The following is a 10,426-nucleotide window of genomic DNA, read 5'->3' as shown; positions in this document are numbered from 1 at the left end:
CCAAATCATGGTTGCCTGGGGCCCACTGGACGGAATGACTGCTATGGTGGAAGTACTATGGTAGGGCTGAGATCATGAGATGGGCTGCCTGGAGGAAGCTGGAACCCCAGAGTAGTTACTACCTGAATCATACGAAACAGAGTTTAGAAGGATTTTTTTTTTTTAAGTAAGACTCTAGGACCATAGAATGAGTACTTAGTAGAAGTATCAAGAGGTAAACTTAATCCAACACAGAGGTAACATTCCAGGGGCTGAGTCTTAAGAAGAAAAATAGAAATTCCTTCTTTATCACTGAAAAATAAACAATTTCTGTCCAGATTAGGAAATCAAAATCTCCAAGGGCTATGGATTGGATGGCAATGTCTGGACTAATTAATTAGCAATTGTATAAGCTCTGGCCTGGCCATTGTGCTCTTTGCAAGAAGGACACATTTTTATACACTCAAGATTGTGGTTATGGTGTCCCCTTTGTGGTCGCTGTGAATGTGGGATACAGAGCGACAGTGCTACAGCTGATTTCTCACAGAAGTAACATCTTCTCCAACGTCAGCGGGCTAGACAACCATATGAGAATTTGCCGCCGGCTCTTCACTTCCTCTCCCTTTCCAGCCTCCCTCCAACACCTCCCATTGGCATAACATGGAGGAAAGCCATTTGCCAAGGGAGTCTGGCAAAGACAGTTTGCAAAGGCCAGCCCTCTGAGATACAGAACACAGCAGACAAAGAGTGGAGCATGAGTCTCTGCATGAACAGGACATTTTATCACAATTGAATGAATGAAATAGCCCAATTTCATTGAAAGTGAAAAAGAAAAATTATAGCACTTGGGAGTTGCAGAAAGAAAAAGTCATTATGCTAAGACAGAAATGACCTTTTGATGAAAATGGTCTTTGATGTAAGTCTTGAATAGTGTTTTAGAAACATATAGAAAAAAGGGATGATATGGTAGGACAGAAAGAGAGTGAGAAAAGTTACAGAATCCAAGACTATAAAAAAAAACAATGTCCAGGAATAATGAATAGCCCAAGTCAATGAGTAAAGAAGGTGACAGAAACATTGGAAGTGATTGGGAAAAGAGATTGTACATTAAGGAGAGACTCAAAGTATAAACCAAGTGATGGATGTTAAGCTCATGCAATGTGCAGAGGCAATAGCAAGAAATCTGGTAATCTAGGAGAATGAGACTGTGGAAGTGACATGAAGCCCAAACATATGCATTAGATAGAGCAAAATGTTGACCACTCAACATCTGAATCTATCCACTTCTCTCTCTCTGCACATCTGAGAGCTCACCCATGATATATCACATTACATTTCTAACATGTCTCCCCACAGCTTCTCTTTTGCACCATCAACATTCTATTCCACAGAACAACCAGCATGATCTTCTAAATGTTTAACTCAATCCAGTCATCCCTCTGCTTAAAATGCTTCACGGGGCTGGGCATGGTGGCTCACACTTGTAATCCCAGCACTTTGGGAGGCCGAGGTGAGCGGATCACCTGAGGTCAGGAGTTTGAGACCAGCCTGACCATTATGGTGAAACCCCATCTCTACTAAAAATACAAAAATTAGCCAGACGTAGTAGCAGGTGCCTGTAATTCCAGCTACTTGGGAGACTGAGGCCGGAAAATCACTTGAACCCGGAAGACGGAGGTTGCAGTGAGCTGAGATCACGCCATTGCACTCCAGCCTGGGTGACACTTAGACTCCATCTCAAAAAAAAAAAAAAGCTTCACTGGTCCCCTACTCATGTAAGACCAGAATCCTTAACACATCCCGTGACAGTTCCCTTGATCTGATCCTTCTTCCTCTCCACCTCTTTTCATACCACACTTTCTCTCGTTCTTTCTACTCTAAGCAAACAGCAGTTCTTTTAGTTCCTCAGCTATGCTTCCTGACTCAAGGCAGCTGTTGCCTTTGCCAGGAACATTTTCCTCCTGCCCCATCATCCCACATAACCCAGGAACCTAATTCTTCAAACTTCACATCAAAAGCCTTTTCTTCGGGGAAACCCTACCTGACTACCCAGACTTGATCATTCTCTTAGTTATATACTTTTATACTACCTTAGTAAATACTATCACAGTTGAAATTGAATAAGGAATGAAGAGGATGCCAGAGAAGGAGGAGTCAAAAACAATCCCCAAATTTCTTCTTGGCATAGTAATCAAATGGTAGAACTCAGAAGAGGGAACAGATTGGATGAGGAAGGTCATGAATGGAGGCTTGGACATGTGGAGCTAGAGATTCTTTATGACAAGCAAATGAGATGACCAGATAAGAGGTTTGATGTCCTGGTCTGAGGCACAGAGGGGAGATCAGATCATCACATCAGGAGTTTTTATGACTTAAGGTCTAAGCTGGTCATACCCAAGCTGGGGCTCCCCATCTCCCACCAGAGTCTATATGACCCTCAACTATAGCATGAATTCTCTCGCCACTTACACTTTCTTCCTAGGTGATCTCTTCCTCTTCTCTGGTTTTAAACTGGGTGTTCGAAAACATAGTCCTAAATTTCAAACTCCAGGCTGATTTCTCCTCAGGGCACCAGGATCTGGAGGGAGTGGTAGTATTTTGAAACACACTAAGAAATGAGAGAGCATTCTAGGAATGCAGAATTTGAAGTCAAACTGGCAAATAAAAACCCAGCTACCAAAAATAACAATTATAGATTATGTGCATCGTCAATGATCATTTCTATATTTCTAAACCATGGTAAGTATTATGAGAAAAATGAAGAGAAAATAACAAGCAGAAACCTACTTTTTTTTAGTTGCTCAGAGGGCCACACAACATCTTTCTCAAATCAAGATGAACCTGAGAGAGGAGAAGGAGCAGGTTTCCAAGGGTAATATGTTTGGACAAGGGCAAGAAGGAAGAATCAGGTGAAAAAGAAAACTATTTCAGACAGAAATGCAGCATGGATGAAGCCACCAAGATGAGAAAGGTCAGAGCAGGCTTGAAAGACAGAAAAAGTGTGTATGAGGGAGAGAACATGTGGCCCCCAGTGAGGCTGGAAAGGAAGCGGGAAGGAGGTTATGAGGGTCTTCCCAGCTCACCGTCATGTTGAAACCCACTCACAGCTTGGCCTAGATGGCCCTTCCCACCTGTCTCCATCTTTCTCTGTGGGTTGATCTCTTACCACTTCCCATTACACCCTATGCTGCACCTCTTCTTTACATTTGCTGGAATGCCTTCTTCTCTTACTCCCCTTTCTCTACCTTTCAATCTTTCCCTCAACTTTCAAGCATTAACCCAAACAGCAAGCAGAGGTGGTTGCTCCATCCTCTGGTATCTGTAGTATAATATTTGTTTATACTTCTATTTTCATGCTTGCTGCAATATATATCTAATTGACCTTTTATAGGCTACTAAAATATGATCTTCTCTAGTTCTTTTTGAACTAAAACACTCCTACTATCCTACTATTAACCAAATACATTTTATCTTTGTATCTTCAATGCCTAGTCTTGGCAAGTACTCAATAAATATTTCTTGAAGATGACACATTTGTAGGCAAGAGATTATTATTAATGGGCTAAAAATTATTTGTTTGGGCAGATGTAAACTGTATGAATTACATCAAAACAAATAGTGATAATCTATTCCGTGTTTTAAACTCTCTGCAATAAGGGCTGACATAATTTGCGTTTTCTGACCTGAAAGAATTTTGTGCTTTTTGTTCACCACTACTCTAAGAGAGATAATGACTTCTTAAGCTAGTCTGGGTCTTTGAAACATTAACATAAATGTCTTATTTTGCTTCCTTTGATTTCTGCTTTCTGTTTCCTGTCTCGCATTCATGACCTGTTACTTCATCATTTGCATGATAATCTGAAAATAGGGAGAGCTGGTGTGGTACAGTGGACAGAACAGGGGCTCTAGAGACCAGTTTAATTGCCTCCCCTGTCGTTGTCAAACTATGTGAAAAAGCAACGGCTTTCACTACCATCTAGTTCCACTTACATAGCAGAATTAGGGAACTTTTTTCCTTTCATATTACACTATCCCTCTGGCAGTGACAGGTAGAGCTATCAGCTGTCCTGGCAATTGAAAAGGGGAGTATCCATATAGGTTGTTTTGGATGGAATTCAGAAAAATAAAAGGGCACAAGTCAACAATTCTCTTGAAAGGATCATATCAGGCAGCGATGAAGAAAAGTTTTGTAGGTCCTTACACAGCTAACATGCAGGCTTCTTCTGGGTGGCTATAGGGCATCAAAGTCATTGACTGGGTACTCGTACACTCACTTCCTACTTTTGGTCACAAACAATGCAGGGAAGCCCTTTAATACTGACTTGACCCTCCAAGTGACCCTCAAGGTTGATCCACACCTCCAAGGACACACCAACCTCCTCAAAGGTCAAATCCCACCCAAATCTCTCTCCTAGCCCCAGCCAGCATGCCCTCACCTCACCTCCTAGCAAGTTGGACTCTTGAGAATTCTTCCATCCCCTTTCCAATGCATTGTTATAATATAAATTCTATATCCTGCCTCCTTCAAGAATCTTCCCTTTTTATGCTCAAGAGTATTTCTTCTCAGCAAAATCAGGCTCTTGTAGACATTGATGGATTCTTTCTCTTGAATTTTTGATACAATAATCACAATTTATCTCAAGGTAAAGTGGATGTACAAGGAAGTGCTGAAGAGAAAAGCACATTAATAAATAGACAGTATTTCAAAGATTATCTTCCTTTGTATGTAAGTTCTCAGTCTTATTTACCTATCTTAAAAATTGAAATATCTGCCTTTTCTGCCTCATGGGATTGTTGTAACAGTCACAAGAGATAATTCATAAAAATATCTTAAAAAATCAAAAACTAACAGACGTTGGCATGGATGAGTTGAAAAGGTAACACTTCTTTTACACTGCTGGTGGGAATGTAAATGAATACAACCACTATGGAAAACAGCATAAAGATTCCTTAAAGAATAAAAGCAGATTTACCGGTTAATCCAGCAATCCCACTACTGGGTATCTACCCAGAGAAAAAAAAAGTGATTATATGAAAAAGACACTTTCATGTGCATATTTATAGCAGCGTAATTCACAATTGTAAAAATATGGAACCAGCCTACATGCCCATTGACCAACAAGTGGATAAAGAAAATATGGTGTATATACACCATGGAATTAATAAAAAGGAATGAAATAATGGTATTTGCAGCAAACTAGATGGAGGTGGAGAACATTATTCTAAGTGAAGTACCTCAGAAATAGAAAACCAAATGTCATATGTTCTCACTTACAAGTAGGAGATAAGCTATAAGGACACAAAGGAATAGGAATGATATAATGGACTCTGGGGACTCGGGGGGAAGGATGGACGGGGGTGAGGGATAAAAGACTACACATTGGGTACAGTGTACACTGCTCAGGTACAGGTGCACCAAAATCTCAGAAATTACCACTAAAGAACTTACCCATGTAACAAAAAAACCACCTCTTCCCCAAAAACTATTGAAATTTTTAAAAAACTTAACCTAAAATAATTCGTGTGTACATATATTAGTGGAGCCTCATATTAGGCAGGGATTCAGTTCCCAAAGAACAAGGTAAAAATTCTATATGGTTAAAAAAGATTACTCTCGAACATTTCTTAAATTGTCAATAAAGAATAGCATATGAGGTTTTGTGCCTAAACCTGTACTTTCATTCTGAGGCAAACTAAATGTTAAGAACCACTGAGCTAGATGGAAAGAACAAAAGAGAAATCTGTATGTGTATTTTCAGGCATTCAAAGCATTTTATATTTAAGAAAGCTACCAAGCCCTAGAGAATAGCTAGAAAATAGGCAGAGAATTTTAAATGTTCTCTTTTGCCTGCCAGGTTCAGTCCATTTCCATTCATGTCAAGCCACTGTAATATTAATAGATATGTTTTGGTCGTAAAGATGAAAGAAACTAGTATCTCAACTTTTGCATTCTGCTGTAACCATAAATATCAGGAGACACCACTGCAACACCCTAACTGGTCTACACCTCTCACTACACAAAAACTATGGCACCAATCATTTAATGACTTCTCACTCTTAAGATCTTATTTTCTTTTGGACTCAAATACCAATAACTCATTTCTCACTTAAGTGCCAGACCATGGTGACAGCTTATAAGGCTCTCTTCACAATGTGAACATGGCTAGCAGGCATTTTTCTCTAATTACAACCATCTGACACATAAGACCTACAGAGTGCTCTGGCGCCATTTATCTGGAAAGTTTTGGATGAGTGTAGAAAAGTTGAAGGTAAAACCTTTCTAGAAATTACAGCTAAAGCATCGGCCAGACCTTTGAAAACTGAAATTACGTCTTTCCCTATTAGTGGCAAAATAGGGAAATGCATGGCCTACATTTAGGAATCACCACCGCTTTATTGTGCTATGTAAACAAAGATCCATCTTGTAAAAATTAGACCTTTTACCTTACCTTAAATAGCACTAAAAGCTGCTCATCTAATGGTCATTAGGAATATGGTTTTCCACAATCCCATAGCTCTAAATTCCACCCTAGCCAGCATAGGAAGAGTATGAGCTCTGAATAGCAAAAACTATGCACATTCCCAAAAAGGAATGGCTAAAGGTTGAGGAATAGGAACGAGGAAGGTAGATGTTTCAATAAAGGGGTAGAGAGATCTTTATTATGATGGAACTATCTGTATCTTGATTGCAGTAGTAGTTACACAAATCTGCACATGTGATAAAATTGCTTGGAACTTTATATACACACAGTGAGTGCCTATAAAACTAGTGGAATATGAATAAATTCTTTGGATTGGACTAATGTCAATTTTCTGGTTTGGATATTATACTATACAGTTGGCAAGAGATTACCCCTGAGGGTGACTGGATGAAGAATACATTTAGAAGGAACTAATTCTAAATCCTAAAGACCTTTACTTTTGCTAATTAGTAGTCATAAGTTGCTATATTTAATTTTTCCAGCATCAAAAGCTATATGAACAGCTTTGTCATTTTGTCAACAGAAAAGCTTTAGAATTAATCTTTTCTCATTTTTTTATGAAGGTATATAAAATGATGACTCTGATAGATTTATAACCCTAAAACTATATGTATAAGTGATTTTTTAGTCCATCAATACCCTGCATCATTATTTATCTAGGTGTGGCTCCCCAACCATTTGTAACAGGGAACTTGTTAGAAATGCAAATTCTGTGTCCCTCCCAGACCTGCTCCTGGTGGACTAGGGAAGGGGCAGGGAATCTATGTTTAACAAAAATCCTCCAGATGATTTGATGCACAGTAAGATTTGAGAACCAATGCTCTGCACCATCACTGCTGTAAGATATCTGGCAACGTTCACACTAAAAAGAGAAAGCACTACAAACAGACATGCAATTTTAATCTGTGCTGAAGGATCCTCTCTATTGTGCCTCCAAAATATGTGAATTCTTGATAACCCCTGAAGACTCAAGCCCATCCTGCCAGGTCATAGAACTCTGATTGCTAATTTTAGAACAATTCTTAGAAATTCCATCAAGAATATGGAATGTAGACAAAGTCTGATTCCCTGATATACATCATAATTATGTTCAACTAGTGTTTGAAAATAATTGACTTTGCGATTGGGACTAATTTTGCATCCTTACCTTATAATTCCCTCAATAAATATTCATTGATTATACTTTTCCATACTTCCCTGTTTAACACTAGAACGTTTCAAGAAAACCCGCTAATTTCCATGACTAACAGAGTACTCTGATATAGGTTAATTCAAATCGAATCCATAATTGCAGTCCTTTCTGTTTAACCTACAGCCAAGCACATGATCTTTCATTTGTTTATTCTAAGGACAGTAGATTTTCTTCTTAATTATCCTTTCTTAGGTTAATAGTAGCATGAGTTCACAGTGCTAGAATGGGACTAGTTAACCTGGAACATTCTCAGTCATACTAACAAGAAAAGAGAGCCCTAAAACTAGTTACGATTAATTCCTAAAATGTATAAACCATTTGTGAAAACCGAGGCTAAACTGAGCTTTTAATAGTTTCACTCTAGCCAGTCAGCGTCCTACCATGGGACGTCACCCAGCAGCTGGATTTGATCCACCTCCACGTTCATGCCAGGTGCAGAACTCTTCACTTGAGACACTTCCTAAAATAATATATCTTGCTTGCATCAGTGAAAGCACATTGAAACTCTGATCAGACAATCATACCACATTGTCCCAAACGCTTTAAAATTAATTAATTAATTACAATCAAATATACCCAGGCTGTTTGAATATAAGCCCTTAAAATGTAGGAATCTCAGAGAAAAAAATGAAAGAAGAATAGCTGTGGGCCCACACAGTGACTATTCCCTGTAGTTACTAATATTCAAACAAGTAAGAATAATACTGTAACTCACATGTAATTTCAGGATGTCTCAAGTGAACAAAAGAAGTACACATATGGCTAGGCGCAGTGGTTCACACCTGTAATCCCAGCACTTTGGGAGGCCAAGGCAGGTGGATCACGAGGTCAGGAGACGGAGACCATCCTGGCCAACATGGTGAAACCCTGTCTCTACTAAAAATACAAAACATCAGCTGAGCATGGTGATGCATGCCTGCAGTCCCAGCTACTTGGGAGGCTGAGGCAGAGGAATCGCTAGAACCCAGGAGGCAGAGGCTGCAGTGAGCCGAGATTGCACCACTGCACTCCAGCATGGCGACAGAGTGAGACTCCATCTCTTAAAAAAAAAAAAAAAAACAAGAAGAAGTACACATTTTTACGAAATTCAGGCCTGAAAGCTATGCATTGAGAAACAATTCAACTCTTAGCAGACATCCACCTGTAAGGTAAGTAAACTACCACCACTGTGAAAGAAAAAAATTACAATAAGGTGAGTAGAGAATATGAACAGGAATCTAATGTGGCAAAAGTATTCTGCAAGATGGTGATAGGCTTCAGGCAAATGGTGTGAACAAAACTTACTCTACCGGTTTTTTTTTTCCAAAAAATTTTTTTCATTATTTTTATGGTAAAAATCGATATATGCTCATTGAGGCAAAATTCAGAAAATAAAATTAAGTCAAAAATAAATAAATATAAGTACGCATAAAATTCTCAAAAGTGAAAGTGAGAATGATCTTGCTAAGTCTTTCACAATTATATGAAATATAACAGTGAAATATAATATTATATCCTGAGAGACGTCATGCTGGATAGCAATTTAAACAGAAAAATGCAGTCCTTATTACAACAAAATTACTTTTCCATAAAGCACTACAGCAAACAAATACAGGAACTCAAATGGAACAATGAAATAATGAGATCACTGTGCCTCATTATTTATAACAGCAGAAATTTGTATTTGCCATAAGAAAAGCAATTATGGGCAATAAAGGAAGTATGATTGTAGCATGCACCTTCATTAATTCACTCAAAAAAATATGTATTAAGTGTCTGTGAAGTGCTGGAGATACAGCAGTAAGCAAGAAACGAAGTCTCTGCTCCTAGGAAATCTCACGAGCTGATGAGTAAGACCAGGGCTGGATTTACTCTGAAGCCAGTGAAGAAAAGCTTCAGGTCCACTCCCTTGCACAGTGCTTTCTGCGACATTTTCTGCCTTATTTTGTACAATAAGCCAGAAAGTTCTTGAAAACAGAGACTTTAAGCTGACTGACATATCACAAATCCAACTTTACACTGAAAAATTGATGTAAACAAGAGGTAAGTTTCTACTGCATATTTCTGGTCACAAAAGCATCAGCAAACTCCTGAATAAAAACCAAAACACTCCTACTATTAACCAAATAAATGTTAGCTATGCAAATATTTAATAGACATACATATATTTAATAATTAATAAATATACTTAATAAAAATAAGATAATTATTTACCCAATTATTCCAGCTCACGGTCGTGATTAGCCAGAGCCAATCTCAGCAGCTCAGGGTACAAGGTTGGGGAGCCAGGCTTGGACAGGACAACAACCCATCACAGGGTTCACTCACACTCACACCCACACTCGCTCACACTGGGACAATGTGGATGTGCCAGTTCACCTAATGTGCACGTCTTTGGGATTGGAAGGAAACCTGAGAACCGAGAGAAAACCCTGCGGATCGGGGGAGAAGGTGCCAGCTCCACACAGACAGTGGTCCCTCTGGGAGTCAGTGTTTTTGCTCATCAGTGTTATTATGAAATGATGTTGAACAAAACAGCATTATTCAAGGACTTGCTGTACTCATAATTTCAGATTATTTTCTTTAAAAGGATCACCAGAATCGTGTTAGCTTTAGACCCCACAAAACCTGGATTTGCTCTCGAATTAGATAATAGTGAACAACTAAAAATATAAATAAACAAGATACTTTCAGGTACTGACAAGGGCTCCGCAGGAATGAGAATAAGCTGATTTAATACAGAATGGCAGGGCTATTTTTAAAAAGGACATCAGGGAAGAACTTATGAGCTGAG

The sequence above is a fragment of the Pongo abelii genome, chromosome 4 (assembly GCF_028885655.2).
Source record: "Pongo abelii isolate AG06213 chromosome 4, NHGRI_mPonAbe1-v2.0_pri, whole genome shotgun sequence".
Lineage (NCBI taxonomy): Eukaryota > Metazoa > Chordata > Mammalia > Primates > Hominidae > Pongo > Pongo abelii.
This window is presented reverse-complemented; position numbering follows the sequence as displayed.